Genomic DNA, 25,075 nt, shown 5'->3' on the forward strand with positions numbered 1-25,075 from the left:
AGTGAACATTTTTAGTGCTGAAAAGACGTTCAAAAGAAGTCTGTCGCCACTGTTGGGAAGACGATAAAAAAGTTGAAAAGCTTTTGAGGCGTTTATCTGAAACTGTTTCTTCAGTAATCTGAGATCGTTAGGACTTCATGTTAAGACCATAGACTGTATAAATAATGGACGTAGTATCTGTGACGTAACCCATCTGTTTCTGAAGTGCTGTTTTGAAGCCAATCGTTGACGGGTGCGATATTGGAAATGCTGAACTCAACCTAACTTCTGTTGAGCTAGTGTGAGGTAAAGAGGCTTTGAGCCTCCTAGCCAACAGCTACAGTGTTCCTGCCTGACAATCAAGTCAGCTGTGCCTCTCATAACTGAAAACTCCAAATCTTAATCTGCTTCTGTCACAAGATTCATCATTCACTCAGACTTACTATCTGATATTTTATTATCTCAGAGTTAAGCTCACCATCCATGTCACCAAACCTCTGGGTCTGAATGTGCAAAGACAAAGTTTGCTCCATGATCGTTTGGAGTGACTTCACCTGAACAATACATCACCTGTCCAACCAAAATGCAAAACAAGTACTGCACCATGCAAAAAAGAGCTTCTAGAATATCCAGTCTCATCGTAGGACATAATGGGGGGTCTGCAAATGATAAAGCAATGCATGGTGAGCTCCATTAGAAAGATGTATGTTGTATAAATATGCATGTTGCAGACTGCCGGTGTTCTGCCGCTGAGATGTAGTGCAGTACAGACAGGCTGAGTCTGTGTGATGAAGCGCTGCATGATTGATGCAGTGCTTAATCTCTGTGTTGGATCAGTGAAGAGCATCAGCTGTGGAGACACTGCATAGATGCATAGAGTCACCAACACAGCTCCTATAGATACACCAGCAAAAGAACAGAAGCAGACAAACGTCTTACAGCTTTGATCTCTGCTTTTCTTCTGTCATCTTTAAAGTTTCTCTTCAGGCTGTTTTTGAAAACATAAATCATGTTTGACGTTTCTGTGCAGAGATCATGTAACTTGATCTTTGATGGTTTTAACAACAGATCATATGAACTGTCTTTTTATTGTTGTATTGCTGTAATTATAAAACAGTGGTGCATGTACAATGTGAGCTCCACCTGGTGCTACTCTTCTGTTGGATTGAACCACATGCGCCAGCCTTCACTCCCAACATATACCGTAATAAGCCTCGGCTGGTCAAGACCCTGCAGCTGGTTCACTGATACCCCTTTTCGACCAAGGCAGTTTCAGGGCCGGTTCGGAGCCTGCGCTCAATTGAGAATCGGCTTTTCCTGTTTCGACCTCGAGTGAGCCGGCTACCGGCCGGGAAAACCAGTTCCAGAGCTGTTCCAACTCTTTGTTGGTGTAGCAGGGTTGCCATGATCAAAAACAGAAGCCAAACGTGTTTCCGCCATTGTCCTGCAGCGAAAGAATAGAAGAGACTAATGGATTCCAAGGCAAAGCAGTGGTCAGCTGAGGTGAAAGCTGCCGTTGTCCACCATCGTTGTTGTTGTTGTGAGGGAAAGTACGCGCTAGCGCTGCTGGGAAAAGCGGTTACGTAAATCTGCCTCATGATGTGCATCTTCCATGGGCTCGAACAGGCAGATAAACAAACAGGTTGCGTGCTGGTTTGCGAGTTCATCCAGTTCCAAACAAGCGCAAGCACCAGCCCCGAAATACCACCCGGATCGCATTTGTCGAAAAGAGGTATGACTGCAGCTTGGACCATTTTTGGTTGGTACTGACCCCTGCAGACCAGCAACACCCCACTAAATCTGTAGTTTGGGAGATGCTCTAACCATCACAGTGTGGTCCTTGTCAAAGTCACTTACATCTTACACTCACCCGTTTTCCCTGCTTTAAGGGCAAAATGTTCACTTGCTACCCACTGCTTGGTGCCAAGGTGAAGATTGAGAAATCTCATGGCCTTAATAACACCCTGGATACTGAGATCGTCCCAAAGTCTTACAATAAGGAGGAGGAGGAGACTCCCCCTCTTTATTGTGGAAGGCTTTCTGCTCTAAACCTTCAAGCCTTTGATCGACATGTTGAACCAACGTTACTTTATTTCCATCCTGTATGAAGAAGGCAATAATAGGAGTTTCACAAGGAACTACTCTGTGCCAGACCCCCCGGCCTGTTTGATGGTCATGTCTGGCCCATGTATTTGAAACACAAAAACACCAAGATGACCAAAGATATCTCCCCATCTCCCTGTCAGTGGTCATACCATTATGGCTGACCGGTGTAAGAAATAATGCCTCTGTAATCAAATAAACAAACGGTTGGCATCTGTGGTGGGAAGTCATACTTAAAATCAGGGTCATAGTGTTGATGGTCTGAAAAGTTGGGAGCTCTGTCAGGTGATCAATGGCAACAATCTGTAGAGTAAATGAAACCCATCCACATCACCACCCTTTATATTTTCAGAGGATTTAGCTTCACTGTGTATTCTGTGCAATCTTGAAATATATTATCCTCGTGTGTTGGCCTTGCTTGTAAGCCTGTTTGTGTGCATGTTAGTGTGTGTTTGTGTTTGTGTGTTTGCACATGTGTGTGTGTAGACGTCTGTTCTCTGTCAGGCTCCTGTCACATGCAGCGATGTTACCTTGCAGAGGATCAGCCTATTTGACAGTAATCCCATTTATCTTTCATCATGTTTCTATTTCTCTGGCTTGTTGTCTTATCTCACCACCGGGTTGTCCCTGTTATTGTCCATTATGTGGTTTGTCCCTGCAGCGAGAGCACACTCGGGTCTCTGTGTCTTCATGTGTAATGTTGGATGCCTGGATGTTTTCCTGCCTCAGTGCACAGAATGGTCCTTGATGTAGTGTCTGTGAGGGCTGATAGGGCTGTTGATCAAGACCAGAGACTGAGCGCTGACTTGACCAGGTGGTGATTTCAGGTTCAACTTCATTTAGTTTTATAGACCTCCATCAAAAACATGCCGTCAAGGCCTTTATTGAGGGTTCATAAATCCAACTAATCAACCATAGATCAGTGGACAGAATAACAGATGCAGAGCAGCAGGTTAGATCATTTTGATGAGTTTGGATTTAGTAGACATCTTTTTTATTTTCAATCTTATTTTAACTTTACTTTTCACATTACAAGATTTGGTTGGTTGTTTTGCATTTAGCTTTGAAGTTTGTCTCTGTCAATACCTTTGATGTTCAGCTTCCTGTTCTTTACTACAGAAGCCCTCTACACTTTTTATGTAGACTGTTTATTCATGAGAACGAGTCATTTCTAGTTGTTTTCTTTGCATTTTAAATCATTTATCATATTAGGTCAGTATAACTTAGCTGATTATCTTAATATAACATGGATATAAGAGAAACCTGTTTTTTCATATTCCTGTAAACATGAAAACATTTGTATCCTGGTTTCTGATTACTGCATCTTATTTGCAGGCTCCTGTGATGTTTATTCGTTGCAACACAAACTATGGCAACTTTGAAACCAGAGACAAATGAGACCCCTCTGGCTCATTGTGGGCTTAAGACTATTAAATTGCAGTGATGGTGTATCCACCTTATTTCAGGCAAGGGAGAAGAGAGTGACGGGAAACCTCAAACCTGTCCTCAACTCTGACTGATGTCAGCTGTCACTGCCACTGTGTAGGACAAGGGAGCAATGGATGAGATACGTAGTGACACAAAACCAAGTGATACGCTGGTCGAAATGTAATTTTGGAGTCTAAAGGATCAATCAATCAATCGATCAATCTTTATTTATATAGCGCCAAATCACATCAAATGTTCTCCTCAGACTCTTTCCAAGCAGAGCAGGTCTAGACTGTACTCTATGTTCTATTATTAACAAAGACCCAACATCAAGACAGGATAAGATCCAGTCCCATCTTACAGACAGGATTCAGTCTGATCTCATCTTAATCCACCATGAGCAGAGCACTTTGCAGCATTTAGCAAGTTACAGTGGCAAGGACAAACTTCCTTTAACAGGCAGAAACCTCAAGCAGGACCAGACTCATGTTAGACACACATCTGCTGAGACCGTGTTGGAGAGAGGGATAGAGGGAGATGAAGAGAGAGAGAGAATAGTAGTAGTTGTAGCCCCGGGCATGTATGTGGCAGCAGGCCGTCTACAGCAGCCAAGCAGTGGAATCTACGAGACAAGGGAGCTCAGGAACTCCAGAAAGGTCTATGGTTAGGCCATCACATTTTTTTACTGATATCAGAGGGATGGAAATGAGAAGAGATGACTGACATTGATCAAATTGATGATATAACATTTTTTAAACGACTGAAAGGGAAGCTTATATTAAATTTCCTGAATTTAGCATGAAACCAGGTTAATCTGTAAACATTATGCGAGTTACCGATGTATCAGTAACTAGCATAATGTTTACAAATGTTAGCTAGCTGCTCAGTTCACAAAATGTGCTCGATTTAAGACCTGTGCAAAAAACAAAGCTTTAAAAGGAGGATAAAACAAAGGCAGCTTTTGTTTAACATGTTTGTCAACCATCAGTATTGTGCTACTTTAAAACTAAACTGGTTGTAGACAGACAAGCAGATAAGCAGAGGACATGTTGTTTTTCTACGTGCTTACCATGTGTTTAGATAATGTCTTGGCTCTTTATGTAGAAATGAACCGCCACAAAGAGCAGAGGAGAGGATGTTTACCAGGGAAGGAAGGAGAAACTGTTTATACAGAAGTGTGACGTCTCTTCAACTCTCTTCTTGACATGTTGTCTTTCTTTCTCTAAGTGCATAATGAAAAAAAATCTTCCTCCTGTCTTTTTTCTTATCCCTGGCCTCAGCACTCTTCTGTGGAAAAGTAGAGATACACGATTGTTGTAAATGTTGAGTCTGTATTTTACATTGAATCAATAACTTATCATGCTTGTGTGCATGTTTCTGTGTGGTTGGAAGTGTGTTCAGGCACATATGTGTTTATCTACTGTGCATGCATTAGATCTGGATAATGTGATTACTGTAACTGCCTGCTCTGTGGGTCTTTCCACAGAGAAACAGACAGCCTAATCTTGTTGGTTGCTAGGAACTGGACGAGCTGGGGAATGGATGAGACAGACCATTCTGTATCCCCATCAAATAGCTTACCACATCCAGCCAGACCTGATCTAATATCAAGGAGGGGGAATAAATGGGTGTTTGTGTGAGGGGCATATGCATTTGGTAGGGAGCAATCCTATTATGAAATGCATTGTGGCTGCATGTGGTCACTGTGTGGCTGTGTGGTTGAGACTAGAAGGGGTGGACCGATGCAAAGAAAGGTGTGGCTTTTTCATGACTGCAGCCTTTAGAGAGACTTTTACATTTCTTTGTTCGATGGAGGGTTTTGGTGAGCACACGAGCAGATACAACAGAAGAAAGCTCTGTATGATGATCACGTGAAGTGACAAAGACAAACACTGGAGTCATTTTGTGACATTAACATGCTTTGTGCTCTCAGCAGGATAATCATGTCTCCAACCACTGGTGGAGGCTATTCTGAAGATGAACACCTCACAGATCTTTAAGGCCATACAACAGAGCTATAATCTACTTTTTTTAAAATCTGGTGTCAACACAAGGCATACTACAAAACAGAGAAGTTTGAAGACAATAGATGTCTTAAAGAATTAAAGTGTGATATCTGCAGAGAATCCTCAAAACTAAATCATAACAGGTCCCTTAAATCATGGCTAGAGAAATGGTATTTCAAAGTCCCAAGACTCCCCGTTTAAGACTTTAATTGTCTTGAGGTGAAACACAGAAGAACTGAAATACACCCAGTCTGACTTTCTCCCTTTGACATTTTGAGGGAATATAACATGACATAACTTCACCTGTGCCTTTTAAAAGAGGACAGTCATTATTCACATTACTGAAGGAGGTCATTTCAAAGGTAACGGTGCATTTAGGGTTCTGAAATAAAACATGCAAAGCTGTCACTTTTCACTGAGGACAAATCTCTGTATTTAGATAACAGTGACAAAGAACTATACATGATTCTGTTATTTTAAGTGCTTCCACTGGAAACTGAATACACAACATGTTACATGTGATGTCAAAAGAGGTGTATTGATTAATGATCAGAACATTTTAATAACACAATCAGGAACCTGTATCTGCGCTCTACGTTGTACTGTTCTTTTAGTCCTGCTGGCCTGATCACAACTAAGGCTTCATATTATTCCATTTATGATCTGTCTATTTAAACTTTTGATGTAGATTTGATTACACTTTGAGGAAAACATCCTTACTGGCAGGACTGCGGTCACTTTTAATGTGTTTTCCATTAAAGAAGATTCTCCAGAACATCCTGAGATCTGCGAGTGGTTAGTATGAGGCGCAGCAGCACTTAGGATAATGTTAGAGAGGCTTCTCGTAAATGTTCATTAAAAAAACACATCCAGAATTGTTATTCATGTTATTGTTTATCCTTTCAGTAATAGTTTATTTATGTAGTTTATTTGGGACAATGTAAATGCCCTAGTACAACTTCTGCCTGTAATAAACAGCTGTAGTAACAACTCCTCGCACATAGAGATTAAAGCTGTTGTCAGTTTCTAACTCCTGTCCCTGGTCAGTCAGGCTATAAGTTAATATAAAAAAAACAAGATAGATATCAAGATGATATGAAATAAAGTCCCTATAATAACAACTATGGTGTAAAAGTATAATAGCATATATAAAAAGAAGACCAGAGGGGAAATATTTACATAACAGTTACATGAAATCACAACAAACTGTCATAGATCATGATAGAATAGTAAAACATTTTCACATCTGTGACTTTGCTTTAAGCAACCTTTCACACTTTTATTTAAAGATCCAGCTTCCCGGGTTGCTGGTGGCCTAGCGGTCTAAGTGCCCCAGATACAGAGGCTATAGTCCTCGTTGCAGAGGTCGCCGCTTCCACTCCTGGCTGCGACCATTTGTTGCATGCCTTCCCCCACTCCTGACATTTCCTGTCTCTGGTCAGCTGTCCTATCAACAAAGGCAAAAATGTCCAAAAACATAGCTAATAATGATAATAATAAAAATAAAATTAAAAATAAAAATTATATCTAGCTTCTGCATCTGAGAGCCTTTTAAAAAGCAGACTGCCCATAGGACGTCTTATGATGTACAGTGTAATTGTCACTATCTGTGTTCCTAACACTATTTTGCCTGATCAAAATTGTACATCATATTTTAAGTGCTCATTTTTGCACACATTTAAACAAATGTTTGAGGTAACAGGATTTTATAAAAGAATCTGCTACAATGACATAAAACAATGAATGATGTTTTTATATATTTTGTGGGAGCATAAAGAAGCAAGCTCTGCCATTCAATTTCTAGGGAAGTTTTAAAAGGTCCACATTATGTTTCTCTTCTTCTTTGCTATTTAAAAGTTGTGTATTACAGAGTTTTCCCCTCGGGGACTATATGCTTTCTACTTCAATTAGTTCTGACACTGCTGCCAAGCATTTAACACATAAAGGAAGCAGCCACATCACTCCAGCCCTGCACCAACGTCCTGAGTTTTAGAATTAAAGATTTTATCGCTTGTTTTTAAAGCCTTAAATGGCCAGAGTCCAGTCGATATCTGTGAACTGTTAACTCCCTGTGAGCCTGACCGCTGCCTGAGGTCCTCTAGCAGAGCTCTATGTTGGTTTCTAAATCTTGACTGGTCACAAGAGGTGACCAAGTGTTTGCAAGGCGGGCTCCACAGCTGGGAAACTCTCTGCCTGGAGGGGTCAGACAGGCAAACTCAGTGACCTCTTTTAAAAACTCACTTCTGTCATCTGGCTGTTTATTGACCGGTCACTGTGTTGTGCTTTTTAAAATCATTGTACCTTTTATTACTGATGGGTTGGATCTTACTTTATTTGCTATTTGCTGTCTTTATTGGCCATCAGAATAAAGACAGTTTCCTGGTCGACTAACACAGAACAACTTTTGGGTTGCTACTTTCTAATTGAAATAACTACTTTGAAATACTGAGCTGACAAAGCAGAAACAATCACGTTCATGTACACAAATCTTTAGACAGAAACTCGATCAGGATTTAAAAACTTCAAAGACTTCCCATAAAGGAAGCTGAGGACTAAAGATACTGCTGATTTAAAAAAAAGCATTCAGGATGGAGCTACACGACTGTCCAGAACATTTCCTCCTTCTTTAATTTTGTACGTATCCTTCCTTTGGCTACTATCTACTTGGTGACGCACATTTTCATGTACAAATATAAGCACAGCATTTTCTCCGCTAGGGAGAGGGAGCCAGGATTGATCATAGCTTCTTATTTAAAGCAGGGTTGGTGATTTATTTATTTAGCCAACAGCAGTAAAAATATAAATTGTAGGTGTTAGTATACGGCGAGCCTCTGAAACCATTTTTTTCAGCAATTTCTGAAAGGTTATAGCTGACCCTGCAGTCCTGTTTGTGTGTAGCAGAAGGACAAACATTCAGGGACAAAACGCAGCATAAATCATCTATAAAATGACTCAAAACAGAGGCTGCAATTTACTGCCATCGAGTCAGCATGAGGATCACCTACAGGCAGTTTACTGCATGAATGTCTCTGAACGACTGGCAGATACCAACACAACATCACAGCTGATATAACAGAGCAGGTAAGTGAAGGAGGCCTCAAGCCTTTGCTAAATGACTTCAGCACAGGGAGAGGATGTTTGGACATTAAAGGAGGATCAGTTTCCTGTGAGGCCTCCAGAGATGATATTTCTGATCATTTATTAACTCCTGATAATAGAGACATTAAAAGACAATATTCTGTTCCTACAATGATCACTGGTCAATGAGAATATGTAAGAGCATTAGTTTAAGTTTTCACAGGTTTAGCATTTAAAAGTACAAGATGACAAAATGATCAGGTGTGAGAGGTCGGAATAGCATCATGTCTAGGTTTGTGTCTCTGCAGCATGAGCTCAGGTAGCAGCAGGTGGAGTTATGAGTCTCACCTCATACAGCTGTGATTCAGGAATGAATAAAGATGTATTGTGCATCAGCCCAGCAGCAGCAACAACAATCAGCAAACCCTGCGTTGACATCTCGACTGCGTTCAGCCTCCAGCCAATCTAGCGGCTGTCCGGCGGATTAAAGATGTGAAGGGGCGATAGGATTTGGTCACACAGAGAATTAGAAGGGGGCCGTTCGTTTCTCCCGTTGCAGGAATAAAATTGCCTTCAGATCGATAACCTGCTGTCAGACATGACTTGAGTGATCTCGCTGTTATCCATGGGTTGAATACCAAAACATCTCATAGCACACTGAGCCGACACACTGCTGATGGTTCTTTTCGCCATCTGAGGGAAATTTAGAGAGGGGTGATAAAACGTACGTCATAGCGGACTGTTTTATCCTTGTGTAACCTTGTGTGGAAAAATGGCCTGATACATGAAGAGGAACGTGTTAGAGAACGAGCGAGCAAAACATCACTCCACGAATCATCAATACTGAGTCAATTTAATCTTAAAAAACAAGAAGATTTAAACCTTTTGTTCAGTACAAAGCTAAACAAATGATCATCATCATAAATTGTCCCTATTCTATGCTGTCAAAGACATTTTTAGAGAGTTCTCTTCTCTTTGTAGTGCCTTAAAAATGTCCACCATGTACTGAAATAGCCCTAGCATGTGCTTCAGTACATGCACAATACATTACCATTTCCATAAACTACCATTTATGTTAGGAGAAGCTTGTATTGTGCTCAGAAAACACCTGTCAAGAGCTGCAGTAAAAAACGCACAGACTGAAGTTATTCCAATTTCATATTTTCCGGTGAACTCTGTTCATGCTGGGATTTGGTGCGATAAGATTTGGTGCATAGTCCAACACATTTATCAGAACAGCTGTGTGACCACGGACAAAGGTGATGAATACATCAGCAATTCATCTTCCTCAAGGACTGCCTTTCAGCTCCGAGCTATTCAGCAATATCTCTTTGGCAGGAGAGAGACTAGACTCCCTGAAGATGGATATCTATCATCTGTTCAGAGCAGAAGTCACTGTTTTTACAGCTCTTAATCAAGCAACAGCTTCTACCAACATATGTTTCAAACAACACCTCCTCACGGACGCACATCAAGACGGAGAGCGTGTGTGGAGAGAACTCAATGAGGAATAGAGAGGTTTAACGTTTGTGAGGAAGTTTTTCTTTAGATTGGTTTATGAAAAGGTTTAAAATAATCCTCTAGAACTCAATATCACTTTAGGCCTGTACTGTCACATAGACGTCTGAACAGGTCACAGTTTCATTCTGTTTGGGCTCAAATGTGGTCTCAGTTGAGTCTGGAGTCCTCAGTGTTTAAGTCCAAATTGAGTATTATTACTTACAAGGAGGAGCACTATCTCACTCCAACTATTGACTTAACCTTCATTGACTGTGAGACTTTTTGGATGTGTAGGAAACATACTTTGTATTTTCACATTAGATTCTGACTGATCCTGTGGGTGTGTCATTATCAGAGAAGTAACAGCACTGTGGGTCGCATGCATATATCTGAGTGTGCACTCAGTGTCTGCCAAGGTAAGGGCTCTGCAGGTGTCAAATGAACTCAAAACTACCTTCAACCAACCCGCTTTCAATCAGAATTATAAACACCAAACATCTTGGACCCAGTGGTTGATTCACTTCGGGGGTAGCATTATTTGATAGATGTTAAAGTATGAGGTTGTCCCTGTCTTTAATGTGTCAATGCTTTGTTGTTGTTTTTTCACAATGCACATGTTGGACTGGTCTCGTTTGCATTTGCAGGAGAATCTGTAAAGCAAAACTCATGATTCGTGGCGTTTCTTTAGGCATCCTGGAAGGAACTGTTGCTGAGGAAGACGGCACATAAACATGCTGCAGGTGAACACGTGTGCAACCCTCGCTATATCCTCAATACATTGTTAGGGCCTTATAGAGAAAAAACAACAAGGCAGTCCTTCAATGAGCAAGTTGGAGTCCTCCTCCTCAATGCAGCTAATGCTCAAGTCCAAGATGAGTTATGAGTCAACACTGGCCTGAATGTGAAACCAATTGAGCTCAAAGTAATCCAACAGGATGATGGTTTTAAGGTTTATGGATTAGTAAAACATTTATGTCTAAACTACTGGAAATATTGAGTGAGTGAGTGAGTGAGTGAGTGAGTGAGTGAGTGAGTGAGTGAGTGAGTGAGTGAGTGAGTGAGTGAGTGAGTGAGTGAGTGAGTGAGTGAGTGAGTGAGTGAGTGAGTGAGTGAGTGAGTGAGTGAGTGAGTGACAGGTTGAGTCAGCATGCACTAAATCAAATCAAGGATTCAGGACCTGGATTCACCCTAAATTAAATCAAGCTATCATCACATATCTAAGTTGGTTTTCCCTAAATTCACATGTCAAAATGTTCCCCTACAGCTGTGGGACCAAGAGGAGCTCACGTACAGGGGAGGCAGCATTTTAATCAGCTGTGTGCTGCACAGTGGGACCAAGCGGCAACCTCCGGCCGTGAGAATTGAACCACCTCAAGACCTACCTGTTCTGTTTTATATTAAACTTGTACAACAATAAATACAAAAGCACATCAGCTTAGTGTGGTTGTATGCAGCCTTACATCTCAATCTATGGGATGACTCTTGTTCAAAAAACAATCTGCACATGCACACAGATGTTAATGCTACAGCAGGCTACAGGTGGTCGCACTACTGATGTCCCAGAGAACACGACAGATGAGGCACTTTGAAGGCGATCAATCAGCTTGCAAAACTTCATCATTCGTGCCTTATTTGCATTATGAAAAATCTGTTTTCTCCCACACTCATTCAACATCTGTGTTTCGACACTGTTTCATCACTGATGCTCACCTGAAACTACAGAAACACAAACCCAGAGTGCCTGAGTGAAGCTTACTCATTTTAACCTCAAATGAACTCCAAGAAGACAGGTGCTTCTGTGCATGTATATCTGTCACATTATTACTGATTACTATGATCATATAAAAAATGTGACCAGAATAATAGTAAGTCCAGTGTCCCTACATGCAAGACAGTGTCCATATTTATGCTCCACATTATTATTGGTCCCACTAGTAATGATAAAGAAAAGAGACAACAGGATTTAGCATCTAATCCCCACAGTGTTGCAGCATCCATGTAAATTGTTAAACTGCTAAACCTACAACAGCTAACAAACTAATTAGATATCTAATCTGCAAATGAGCAGAGCTGTGTTTCTGAGCGTGTTTAGTTGGTTGCATGTTCAACAAGCCTTTCATGTCCATGCCAGCATGAAACAGACGTAGGCTGCCAAGCTGATGGGGCTGTGGATGTAAAGTCTGGCTCTGGTGTGTGTGAGGCTTCAGGCTGACGTCTGGATGTAACTCATTGCTTCTGTCAACCAGCGCAGTAAATACAGTTAAGGTTTTTCATTTGGCTTAGTGCAGAGAACTTCTCTGTTAGGAGAGAAACAATATTCTGACGTTAACTTGCATACTGGGTTTTAGCTTGGGAGGTATAGAGAGAGTCTGATAGCAGCTGGGCTCTGGGATTGACTATAAAGCCACTAGGATCTGATTTAAGAAGGTACCATGGCTCATAAGGGGTTAGTAGGAGTGTGATAATTCTGAGGGCTTGGCCATGTGAAGCCTTTAAGTTCAACAATCAATATTTGATAACAATAAGCAGATGAGCAGGAAACCAATAGAAGAAGGCCAGAATGAGAGATAAACTGTGATAATCCCTGCAGCATCATGTTAACCAATCAAAGTTGTAAGAGGAAGCCTGATTGATACCTGTGTGGAGGCATTAGAGAAATGAAGATGAGGACAAATAGAGGCATGGAATATCCTGTGTAAACCAGTTACACAATGGAAGGATGTATTATTATTATTTAAACAGAAACATGACCAAAATGTATGTTGCTATATTTTAAATATCAAGATATGTGAATGGATGCATGTTTAGAGTTTTGTATGTGATTACTTTACTGGGTATCTACTTGGGCTGAGTTCAGAAGAGATGGAATTAATATTATTTTCTGTCTTGTTTTTAAACTCATTGAACTTCTGTCTTTTTATTTATTAATTTCTATTCTACACGTTTGAAACAAAGACATAAATCAGTCAACAGCCGGTCCCTGTTCCCCAATGGTCAAATACTAACACTTTGTCTGAGTCGATATGTCAGGCGGCACAGGGTGTTCGGGGGGAACACAACAGGCTTTCAAGCAAGTCCAAAGCAAATCAGTTCACTGCAAAATAAGACGCTCACAGCAAGTTATCTTGTTCTGTAGAAAGTCTGCTAAAGCCTGTTTAAAGTGACACGCACAATGGATGGCCAAACATCACAAAAGCAAGTGATGAGGAAAAAGAGACGTGGTGAAGACATGTGAACTGAAAATAAATACAAAGTAATTTTAATACACCACACTGCGTTTGACCCGCAGCTTATTAGTATTTCAACTACGGTGGCTGACGAGCAGACAATCTGCAAAGGCCTGAATGACTCTTATCAAGAAAAACAGGCTGCAAATACTTCAATGATGCAATTTCGAAAACACCTGATGAACGTACTGAAAAAGCCCAAAACCTGCATTGAAACACACAAAACTAGAAAACGTGCAAAAGGATAACACTGCAAATCCAGACACAACGCAATTGACATACAGGCCTGCAGTGTTTGATGTTTATGCTCATGTTTGATATTCTGGAGCACGTTTTTTTGGAGCACATTGCACCTTGTCTTCAGTTTGACAGAATTGTGTGGGAAATGGGGCTTTGATAATATACCGGTATTGATGATAACTGTCTTAAAAACAATGCAAAGCAAAAAAAAAAAGCAAAGCTAAATGGCTCTAAGTAGGGTGTGGTACTGGTTCGTTACACTGGAGGCCACCTGCCAATAAATGGAGGTAAAAGGAAGAGGAAGCACCGTTTTTTGAACCAGTAAACATGTTTATTAATGCTGCAACAATCGTCTTTTTTGAATTGGTGTGTATGTGGTTTCAAGTGTTTCTGCTGCCATGTCTCAAGCGGATGCTGGATTCTATGGATTGCAGTTTATAACACTTCCGCATGGGCTACATATTTAGCCGCTTGGTGGCAAACAAAAAAAATTCTCTGTTATATCAACATTAAACTGAATTATATTTCTTCTCCTAAGATTCGTTTTTTTTTCCACCTAAAGAAAGCTCAGAGCAAAAGATTCACTCAGCGGATTCATGGTTTTTGGAGGCAATCAATACAGATGGATCTAAACTTGGACATGAGATCATTTACCTTAAAGAATGACTCTACAGAGAGACATGTTTTATCCTGTCTCTGAGATATATGGAGACTTGACTGGCATTAATTAAGGTGGTAAAGTTGAGTTATTGCTGTTTATGGGCACTGCGAGACACCCTTGACGATGTAAAGAAACATTAAAAGACTGGATGTGATGTTGAAACTTGGACCTGTGTGCCAGGTTGTGAAATGAGTCTGTTATTTTTTTATTATGTCCTCTGTACAGTCTGTTTTGACTGTGTAGGCGGCTTTTCAAAGCAGGCAATGTGTCATTGATAATCAGCATAGTGAAGATTTAGAATACATTTTAATATTAAGTGAATATGGGTTTTCTTTCTTGTTTCTATCTATGCATGACATTCCACAGATGTGTTAACGTCCAGGCAGACACCTTGACTGAAACAAGTGGGTTGTTTTTAAGGATGTCTGCACTGTGGGTGGATTATAAGCAGACAGGAGGACAATAAAAAGAAGAAAACACTGATGTCAAAAACTTCCCTCCCCATGGTTCATCATTAATGCACCGGAAAAGAAGAAATATTCAGTCGAGGTTTATAGGTATAGATTTAATAAAAACCTTCCTGTATTCCATCTCCTCCCAGAGGGCTCCGTGTTATTGTTGTTTATGTAATCCTTATAATTAAATCACGACTACAGATGGCATATGATGCAATAATGTATATGGGCAGACAGGTTCAGAGGGACAGCTTCCTGTGCTGAGAGGACAATAGAAAATGTTTCTTCTGAACATATCTCACATCTCCAACCTTATGCATAAAAAAGAAACAGTAGTGTTAGCTAAAGGCTTTGATATGACTGAAGAAAATTCAGATTCAGTGACAAGGCTCTCAAACCGAAAAGCATTAGAGAAACAATGCTGCTGTCAAGCTGGGAGGCAGAACCCCTCTGTCATGTTCACTTTGTGGTCATCCCTAATGCTCTGCATGTAGCAGCAGGGGTCCTGCTCAGTCTCTCTGAGCACGGCTTCCAATGAGGATGAAGTTATAAAAAACATGGCTCAAGGGAAGCTGTTTAGAGGTCAACCCCAAGAAAAGCATATCACTGCTGAAACATTTAAAATTCATGGAAATAGGAACAGAGAGTGGTGTCTGAGAACTTGGCTGTTTGTGAGACTGTGGGATATGCTTTCATTCAGTCGTAGAATCAGTAGTATGCTGTGTTAAAGATATGCAAGAGACACCGTGAAATCTGATTAGATTAGCCAAACCATCAGCAGCCTGTTGCACCAGCTGTGCGTACGTCGTGTCCCAAGTTAGGGTGTAAAGTCCTCACTAAACCATACGTTTGAACTAGTTAGTTTGTAACTTCAGTTGTGTCATTGTTTGGTTTCACCACAGAGATGTAAGGTTCATCTTAACTAGTAAACAGTAACGTCCAAACTAACCGAAACACTGTCGCAGATATGATGTTTACACTTCCAGCAGCCAATCAGAGCAGAGCACCAAATTTGATGCAGGGGTTGTTACGTTGTTTTCTTTCCTGCCTCATCTTCTCGGAACTGACCAACAGCTGAAACAAACTGCTGCCAACTGCCGTTACTGTCGAAGAACATCGAGAAAAGATATTTAAATCTTGATAAGTGTCATAGTGAGGTGATAAATATAGCCTAAATCTTTAATCTATGATGTATATAATAACAGTGACATTGAGTAGTAAAATGATCAACTACAACATACGTTAATACTCAGGAGTGCAAATCTTGGTCACCATATTTTCCCAAAGGATGTAATTTATCACAGATTACATGTTGCCAAAGTAATGTAGCTGGGAGAACCCTCATCCTCCAAATCATCCCACCTTTCAAAACGACGCAGCATGTCAACTGGTACTCTACGAAGGACTTACACCTACCAGGAGCTAAGTGTAAGAATTAAGTTGTAATTTAGGCTAATGCTGCCAATAACTCAGCTGGTGCAACGCCCAAAACATTAGTAGAGTGTAAACTCCATCCTAAATGAGAAATTATGTTCAAAGTAGGCTACGTTTGAACTTAAGCACAGCTGGTGCAACAGGCTGCTGGACTGAGATGCTCCTTTAGTACTTGCATTGGAAAGCATCACTATCCAAAAGGCATGGGCTTAGATTGTAACGGTATAATAACCTCAAGCAAAAATGTCATAGTATCACGATTACAGCTGTAAAATGTGTTATTTTTCATCAAACACAAACATTATTGATTCTGATAATTCAATGTGGACGCACAAAGAACTGTCCCAAAGCTTCCTGGTTACCTGGGTGAACAGGGAACTGCCTCAGCTAGTCAATGTTTTGATGGCTGGAGCAGCAACATAAGCACCTTAATAAGACACGAGGGGCCTGATCTACTAAGATCCCAAATAACAAGCGCTAATATGGGTTTGCAAACTATACATTGCACGTGCTCTAAGTGGGCGTGTTGCGGGGGATCTACTAAGATTGCATGCGTAATTGATAACAAGTGCAAAAGTGGTGCGGACCGCCCTATTTTAATGAGGATTTTGCGTGTGCTACCAGATATCACCATGGAGAGTTTGAGAGAGCAGAGTGGCCGTAAACGAAAAATGAAGTTTGAAGCCATGGAGTTGGAGGTCTTGGTGGGGGACTCCAGCAGAGACATCTCAGCGTTGGCAGAAGAAACACGATTTGGAAGGCCATCTGTGAAAAGGTGAATGCTGTGAGAAAAAACAGATCTGCCGATGAAATAAAAAGAAGATGGCAAGATATCTGCAGAAGAAAAAAGGAAAAACTTTCCCTTCATAAAATCTCAGCGCATTTCTAATATTGGACACATTTAATTAATTCAAATGAATTTGCTTTGTGTGTCTCGTTGAATATAGAATGGAAAAAAATCATGATTTCATTATTTAAAAGTGTTTTAGTAAGTCGTCCATCATGACCGTAAATATATTGTTTAACCTCTTTCTTCTTAAATGGAGAATGATGAACGTTCATTACGCACGGGTGGACACTGGGAGATGCTGGCACTAACTGCGAAGGAGTGCTTTAATGATCCAGATTCAAAAAAATGTATTGTTGCAAGGAGTTTCTCCAAAGGAGCTATGGCATGGCTCCTTTTTTGTGACTGGCTCCAAATCAGCCCTTAGGTCATCCAGCAGTTCAAATATGGAATTGCTGGATAGACGAGATGTGTTTACTATTTGTATTTCTGACAGTCCAAATATGTTGACACGTGCACGGAGGATCCTTTCTCTCCATTGTCTGTCATTGCATTTATGCCTCCTTCTCGCTACAGTGACCGCAGCCATTTGTGTGTTTGCCGGTTGGCACCATCCTTTCAAACGTGCAAAATATAGATGCAAGAAACGCCGCCCGTTATCTGCTTCAGGTTTGATAAATCACACTGCGTGTGCTAAATGATTATATTTGCATCTCCTCCTCCTGTGCTATTTTGCACATTTGACAGACGCAATCCTCGGTGCTCCTGGTTAGTACATCAGCTTTGCCTGCGCTATCAAGTTTGCACGTGTTTTTATACATGCAAACCTTTAGTAGATCGGGCCCTAGTTGTAGTAGTTTCACTCTGTGTACTCACACACTGCTTGATACGTTGTCTCCTCCCTGAGAACAGCTACACAAAAAGCTAAACCACTTCTTAAAGTTGCCTCTGGTGATTTGATTTGCGAAAGTCACATTTAATGTGTTTTATAGTTCTGAAAAGACTTTCAAAGCAGCCTTGATGTGGTCTGGATATGCACAAAAAATGAATAAGGCAGGAAGGCTTAACAAGACCATAGCTGACCGGAGAATCATGAGAGAAATGATCTACACCTTACTGACAAGGCACATAATCAAACCTAAGAGACACCCATAAAGCTCCATCAACATCCAGCCCCATAAAGTTTTATGCATGATATTTCATCAAAAGTATAAATCCATGAGTTAATGTTTATGACATAAACACACAGAGACACTCTCATTGTTTTACACAAATGTGGTGGTAGAAACACTCTCAATCATGTGTGGAGAATTTCTGAACTCCACTACTTGTTGGTGTTGTCAAAAAAAATAACATAACAGCAGCGCACTTTAACCGACAGTTGCATTTGTGGGGTTCCCAAACAGCAGTAGGGTAGCTGTCATTATTCACAGCTCCGTCTATTTATAACTACAGCCATTAAGTCATTAAAGGAACCTATGAAACATAATGGGTGTAGAGTTATCATCCATCAGTATCAAATGTCAGCAAGATGATTATAGATTATTTTACAGCCCTCAATTCAAAACGCTGACTTTTTAGAGTGCATCACATCTCAGGTTAGAAGAGAAAAGACGCTTAAATTAAGGAGTTATGTCCTTAAACGCAGCTTTAAAGGGATAATTCAGATTTTTTTTCAAGTGGGGTTGTATGAATTACATGTCACTATTAAGTGTGCTAGCTGAAATGGTGGCCGATCAGCTCTGCCTCTTTAATGAGAAACTGCTAGGAAAAACAGCACGCAGGTCAGGCTACAGTTGTCTGCAGATGGGGCCAAGTCTGCCACATGATCAAGCTAATTTTGAGAGACCCTGACTCAAGCACTTCTCTCAGTTTTAGTGTAAGCTCTACTGAGAATTTTTTTCAGGACTCTGTCATTAGAAAGTCCATTTGCTTTGGCTCTATTTGCAGATGCTACACAGACTTGCTCTTCCACCTTCACTGCCTTAAGTATTATTTGCTTTATTAACAATGTAATAGGATCACAATTTACTTCAAAAAATCCATATTGGACCTGAGAAGCATGCACACGTTTTTATAGACTTCCATACCATGTACTTCTTTGTGCAACTAATGAAGTCATCCTCATTGCATTGCATTGCATTGCATCCATGTTAACAGATTAGAGAGTTCAGACCGTTGGTGTGAACAGCTTCTCTCATGTTCATCTCAGGCTGAAAATCTAGAGGATAGAGGGCTCACAGATTTTTTTTTTTTACATGTGTCTTGCACAGATTTTGGCCAAAATAGACTAGAATATTCATCTGTTGAGGGCTGTTTTGTGCCAGAAGCATCATATTACAGCTACATTTGTGCCAGAAGCATTAAAATACAGCATTTCAGATCATTTTTTTCTGTGGGGGGACTCCCCTTGTCTTCTAACAATGCTTTAGTTTAAAGTTGTGTCCAGGAAATGCAATGGAGGTAACTTGCATAGCCCTTTATTCAAACCTATGGGGAACTTTTGTTGACTGCAGGTTAGCTTTGTTGAATATGTGAAATATTTCCTCTTGAGCAATCTCCCTCCCTCTTTGCAGCCATTTCTGTTTCCCTGTCTTTGCTCAGCTGGTATCTGTGTTAACACCTATTTTCAAACATGATTGTTTCCCTGACACCTGTATAACACCTGAAAGCATTCCCTAATACGAAGAAGACCGTACACAAAATAAAGTCATTATGGGTGATGATTTTACTGATCAGATGAGATCCGGCTATGAGAGCTCTCTTTTCCATCCCTCCTCTCTCTCATTGACAGACTAGCAGGGTGTCAATCTCCACCCTTCAGGGCTGGATGGATACATTTGTTAGCCCAACAGAAGGATGCAAAAGAAGTAGGTCAGTACGGATTGTTGTTCGTTTGTCAGTGAAAATGCAAATAAAGGTGAACCGTAATGAACAAACCTAGACTGCCAGGGGGAAACGTAACTCAAGAGTCTATGTTAACTTTTCATTTTCAGTCTTCGGCTCTGACACAATGTTGACACCCAGATTTTGTATCTAATTAGCTCATCTGATTGTCTATCCAAAAAATGTTGTCGATAAGCCCAACATTAGCCTGAAATACAGAAAACAAGGGAGAGGTTGAAGTATTGATTGATTCAGAAGTCTGGATTCTGGCTCTGACATTTGCCAAGGCAAACAATGAATTGAGCTGATCAACAATGAACTACCCTTATTCATCACAATGAAAGAAATGTCACTCAGGGCAACAGAGTGGCCTAGTGGTGTGTTTATGGCACCAAGCAAAAACACACCTCAGCCTGTGGCTCCACAGTCATGCTGGTTTTGGTTCTGAAATATAAAATCAGTTTTCTTAACTCTGTTTTGCAGCTGACCAGTTCAGTTAGCTGTCTCCATGTGTGACCGCACAAAGTAGCACTTTAAATTAAACAATGCTGCAGTTCCTCTTTTGTCCAACTTTGTGCGACAAGATCATGAGTGCCACATCCGCAGTTTAGACAAATACAAATAAAGCAGTAAATAATCTGTTAATCAGCCATTTTTGATCCATTTGATGAACATGATTGTAACTTAGGGTCGAGGCCAACACGAATAGGGCATCAGTCACACAAGCTTTGAAAAGAAGCCATCAAATGAGATGAGTTTCTCTCAAGGCTGCTGTTATAAAATGTGAAATTGCCCCTTAAGGACGGCCCTCGTGTGGGAAAAGGAATAGCCCTCCTCAGGTGTGATCCTCGGGCAGAATTAAAGTGTACAAGTGTCCTTCAGACTGATTATTTGATTGGCTCTAGTCCATCTAACTTTGGCCTCAGATAATTGGACAAATCTTTGAAAATGCTTGAGTATCTCCCCGGGGGGATTTGGAGCAAGTGGAAGGGATTGCTGCACTTTTAATAGGATGAAACATCCGCCATGGTGGTGATTCTTTGCATTGAAAGTCACTCTGGATTAATGTAAACAACACAAAATGGAGACACACTAGTGATTATCCTCCACTTGCAAAACACTCCTTCCCCCATTGTGGCTCCACTGAGCTGCTGCTGTCATTATCAGGCTCAATAAGCTTATCATGTTGATTAGTGAAACATTTCCAAGGCTTACTGCAGGATTATTACAGGATTAAAATTCCATTTCTTGCATCAATTACTCAGGTAACACCTTCCCTCACATGGTAGCGACGTTATTCTTTTAATACATGAAAATAAAAGGTTAATAAAAGGTTTCATTTTCCCTCTGAATCCACGTACCTCCTGGCCTTAACCAAGAGCATCATCTGCGTCAGTGGCTGAGCTGACTGACTGAAAAATGAAATGAGCCCGGTGAATAGCAAGGCTAAACATCTTGATTTTATTCCCTCCCGGCTCTTTCAGCAGTCTGTTTCCTCTCCAAGGCCGCTGTAATAGAATGTAAAACAGACCCTTTTCATCCACCGTGCTTTTCTGTTAAAAAAAGCCATATTTCAGAGTGGTGTTCAGGGTGAATTAAAGCATAGAAGTGCCCTTCTCTTTGATCGTTTAATTTGCCCCTAACCCTTTTTTTTTTCTTCCCACAGGCAGTGATTGGACTTCACAATCTGAGAAGGGAATATGGTTCCTCATGCTTTTACAGCTCCATGATTCCTTAAAGATCGGCAGCATCCCTCGCTCTGCCGTTCTATAGGCCACGTCGATATCTCTGACTGCTCTGGAGAGAGAACACAATCAAAGCTTTGTTAAAATCTAAACATGGCAGCAACGTTTGGAAAAAGTTGCCAAATTAAGAGAGAATTCATGTTGGATTAAGTGTTCTGAACTGAGGGTAATATTAACACCACAAGAAGCCGAGATGAAAGGATTTCTTTATGTGACAGCTGCAGGTGTTCTGTAACTCCTTACTGTGGCTGTGATAAGTTTAGAAGCCTTGAAGCTGCAGATGGATGTAAGAGATTGTGACTCACTCGGAACAACAGGGGAACACATGACTAATTTCTCTCATAAGTTTGACGCATGTGTGCTTTGTGGGTGATTAAAAGCCCAAACAGCTATAGTCTATAATACAAAGAACCCTGCAATACTCCAGTGTTCAAGTATCTGTACTTTACTTCAGTCTTTATATTTCTGATGACTTTTTACCTTTACATTTCCAAACACATATCTGAACTTTCTACCCCTTAAATATGGAAGCCCTGAACGAACACAAAGCTGTACATTTATTCATTACATTTTCCTGAAGGCACAACTTCCTGTTTACTCAAGATCTTACCTTACTTATCTTGTTATCTTGATAATGCTGGTTTTCCTCTGATTACGTCATGACTTCACTTGTTTCCTCCATGCCTCAAGATAACAAAGTTTGTTGTCTCCCAACAGGATCCTTTAATTACAAGAAAACTAGGTTTGTTAACAATGAGAAAATTAATCTGTTGCTGAAAGCCCATCGAGTTTTATCCTGAGATAATGCAAAGTTTGAGAAAACAGCTGAAATAACTTGTTACCATGATAAAAACAGCTTTGTCAACTCAAGGAAATGAAACAACTTTATCTTTGGTGAAGTAGGAAGGACTACGTTTCAGTTTTACTGATAACAGAGTGAAGTGTATGGAGCCCCTGAAGTCCCCGAAGAAACAATTTTTATCTCGTGCCCACGAGATAATTATATTGCTTGAATATTTCTATTCTATTTCTAATCTATTATATTAGGTTTTATGACATTTTTTTATACGGTGAATGTAAAATAAACACAGAAAGGCCTATAAAACTCAGGAGTAATCCTCTGTTACATTGGTTTTATGATTTTACTTTTATGTTCAGTATTTTGTGTTTAAAACTCACATCCAACACTTTTTAATCTCAGTGCATAACATACCAACTGTTTAGAAACCGACGTATGTTTATGATCTTAGGGACTGTTTTAAGGTCTGTCTTTTCGCGGTTATTAAACTCAGATGCTTTGAAGTTTCAAAGAAGTCCGAGCCGCTGCAGCGTCCAATCAGTGAGTGATGTTCGATAAGGGGGCGTGTCTGTCAGAGAAAAGACTCCAACTGAAGCTGTTGTCTTTCAGTAAGCGAAGCAGGTGATTTCTGCTAGAGATAATTATCTTGTGGGAACAGAATGAAAAATATATATTTTTGGGGACATCAGGGGCTCCGTAGAAATGCAAAATTACGGAAGCATTCTGCATTCACATGAGAAGGAAAACCTTCTCTTTTTTCCTGAATGAACAAGTTAATTATCATAGATAGTTATTTTAGATGAATAAAAATCTGCTGTTTTTCTGAATTAATGACACCGCTAAAGTAAAATCCCAACAGCACCTCAAGGCCACACAACAGAGTAAACGTGCCCTGGTTGTTCAGTTCAATCCAGTTTTATTTACTTTGGGTTTAAGACATTGGGAGATACTTGTGTCTTTAAGTAACATAGACTATATTATTAGTTTGTCAGTTTTGTGCAGGCACCTGAGGACTTTATTTAGAAGTAAGGCCCATTCTGATCTGCTGCACGTTTCAGCATTTCTCCAGGATCAGCTGATCAAATATATTTAATGGAAATAAGATGTTGCATCTAAAATGTACTCAAGCTGGCTCCGTGGTGACCCGAGACAATCAGACAATTGTAGAATATACTGGATCCCTACAGTGCAACTGAGGCGCCTGTTGTATCGTTAATCCAGAAAAACAGAGCAGATTTTGTTTTTCTCATGTGAATGCAACACGTACAATAGAAACTTTCTATGTGGTTTCCATTGGTATGTGTTTCTGTGTTTACTTGTCCATTGTCGTTTATTTGTTCATGTTTTGCTTATTCACACGACTGTGGAGGCTGCTGATCATGTGCAACTTTCTGGTCTGAGGCAAATTTCCCTCAAGGGGGAATAAAATATATCGTACCGTATCGAAATGTGTCGTGTCGTGTCGTGTCGTGTCGTGTCGTGTCTTGTCGTGTTGTGCCGTATCATGCGGTATTGTATCACATCCTACTGTCTATACTTTTTCACTTTCACGTAAGTGAGGAAGTTTTTGTGGTGCTTCTACTTTTGACAGAGTTGTCTTGGACACAAGTCTCTGTACTTCCTCTGAAATATGTCAGTACTCTTGCTAGAAGTGAATATCAATGGTTTTAGTTTGGTTTAAATTGTTTCCATCTCATGAGATGAAAATCATAAAAACATCTTTTCTCAACAATACAACACAGAGAACATTTCACTTCTCAATCTTGTTAATGTCCTTAAGACTGGAAAAGTGCATAACAATTGAGATTACATACCGAGTATCCATCATTGGTAGTCAAAGAGAAACATTTCTGAGGTGATTTCCGATTCAGAAGGGTTCATTTAACAACACTGTATGATGACAGGAGGCTGGCAGGTCTTCTTGGATGCACATGAGCTCAGGAAACGATTCTCTGAACAAACACTGAAGAGTGAACGGAGCGTCAGCCTCGACTGAATCCTCTGGCTCACTCTGAACTCATGCTAAGGTCACAGTTTGAGACACTTGATTGTAGCAGAATCCGAAGATTCCTGCCCGCTCACACACAGCAGCATATCATCACTCATGGCTTGAAACAGCTTCCTCTGGAGAAATCATGAAGTTAATTAGTTATCTAAATTCATAACCAAGAGAAACGGGTGTTCCTTTTTACCTGGATTGTTTTATTAAGCAGCAAGGAGAGAAAAAAAGATGATTAATCAAGAGAACTACAGATGCGATCTTGAGATTTTAGACTGATTTCCTCTGGTTGTTACATAGTTTACTCATGATCAGCTCATGAGATGACTTTGGAGGTCTTTTCGGGACACGGTCTGACAGCTTTGTATATAAAACTATAATACTGACACACATGAAAGGTGTGTTGGGAAGAGATCAGACCGAGTCCTGTCTGTAAGATGTGTTGCGTAGCTGAACTGTTGCGTTCCGACCTGCCGGATCAGAGACGCAGCCAGACACAACGGAGCGGATCCAGTGGAAGTTATCACATTGACTAGAATAGAAACCTATCAGATGCTGTGACAGATCAGAGACAGACCGGACACGGATCTGTTGGAATTTGACCGTAACAGTCCAGCAAGCATGACTCAAGACGGCCCGTCTGTTGTCTAAAGAAAAAGGGATTCAAAATCTTGTATCCTGAACTATCCCACAAAGACAAGGTTTATTTATATCTTTGTTCTACATGGCACAGATATCACAATCATAG

General features: G+C 40.5%; 1 protein-coding gene and 2 long non-coding RNA genes across 3 annotated transcripts in view; 1 reads left to right on the plus strand and 2 right to left on the minus strand.

The window, feature by feature from the left end:
- The window catches only part of doc2b (double C2-like domains, beta), a 192,315-nt gene that overhangs the window by 123,597 nt on the left and 43,643 nt on the right, over positions 1–25,075 (minus strand). The gene's annotated exons all lie outside the window — the stretch shown is intronic.
- LOC117812180 lies at positions 19,691–21,950 on the plus strand. Its single transcript, XR_004631156.1, has 2 exons — positions 19,691–19,772; positions 21,451–21,950. It is a non-coding gene; the product is annotated as an uncharacterized LOC117812180 (long non-coding RNA).
- Positions 21,302–24,287, minus strand: LOC117812179. Its single transcript, XR_004631155.1, has 3 exons — positions 24,143–24,287; positions 22,140–22,250; positions 21,302–21,581 (listed from the first exon to the last, which is right to left on the minus strand). It is a non-coding gene; the product is annotated as an uncharacterized LOC117812179 (long non-coding RNA).

This window comes from Notolabrus celidotus, chromosome 5 (genome assembly GCF_009762535.1).
Source record: "Notolabrus celidotus isolate fNotCel1 chromosome 5, fNotCel1.pri, whole genome shotgun sequence".
Lineage (NCBI taxonomy): Eukaryota > Metazoa > Chordata > Actinopteri > Labriformes > Labridae > Notolabrus > Notolabrus celidotus.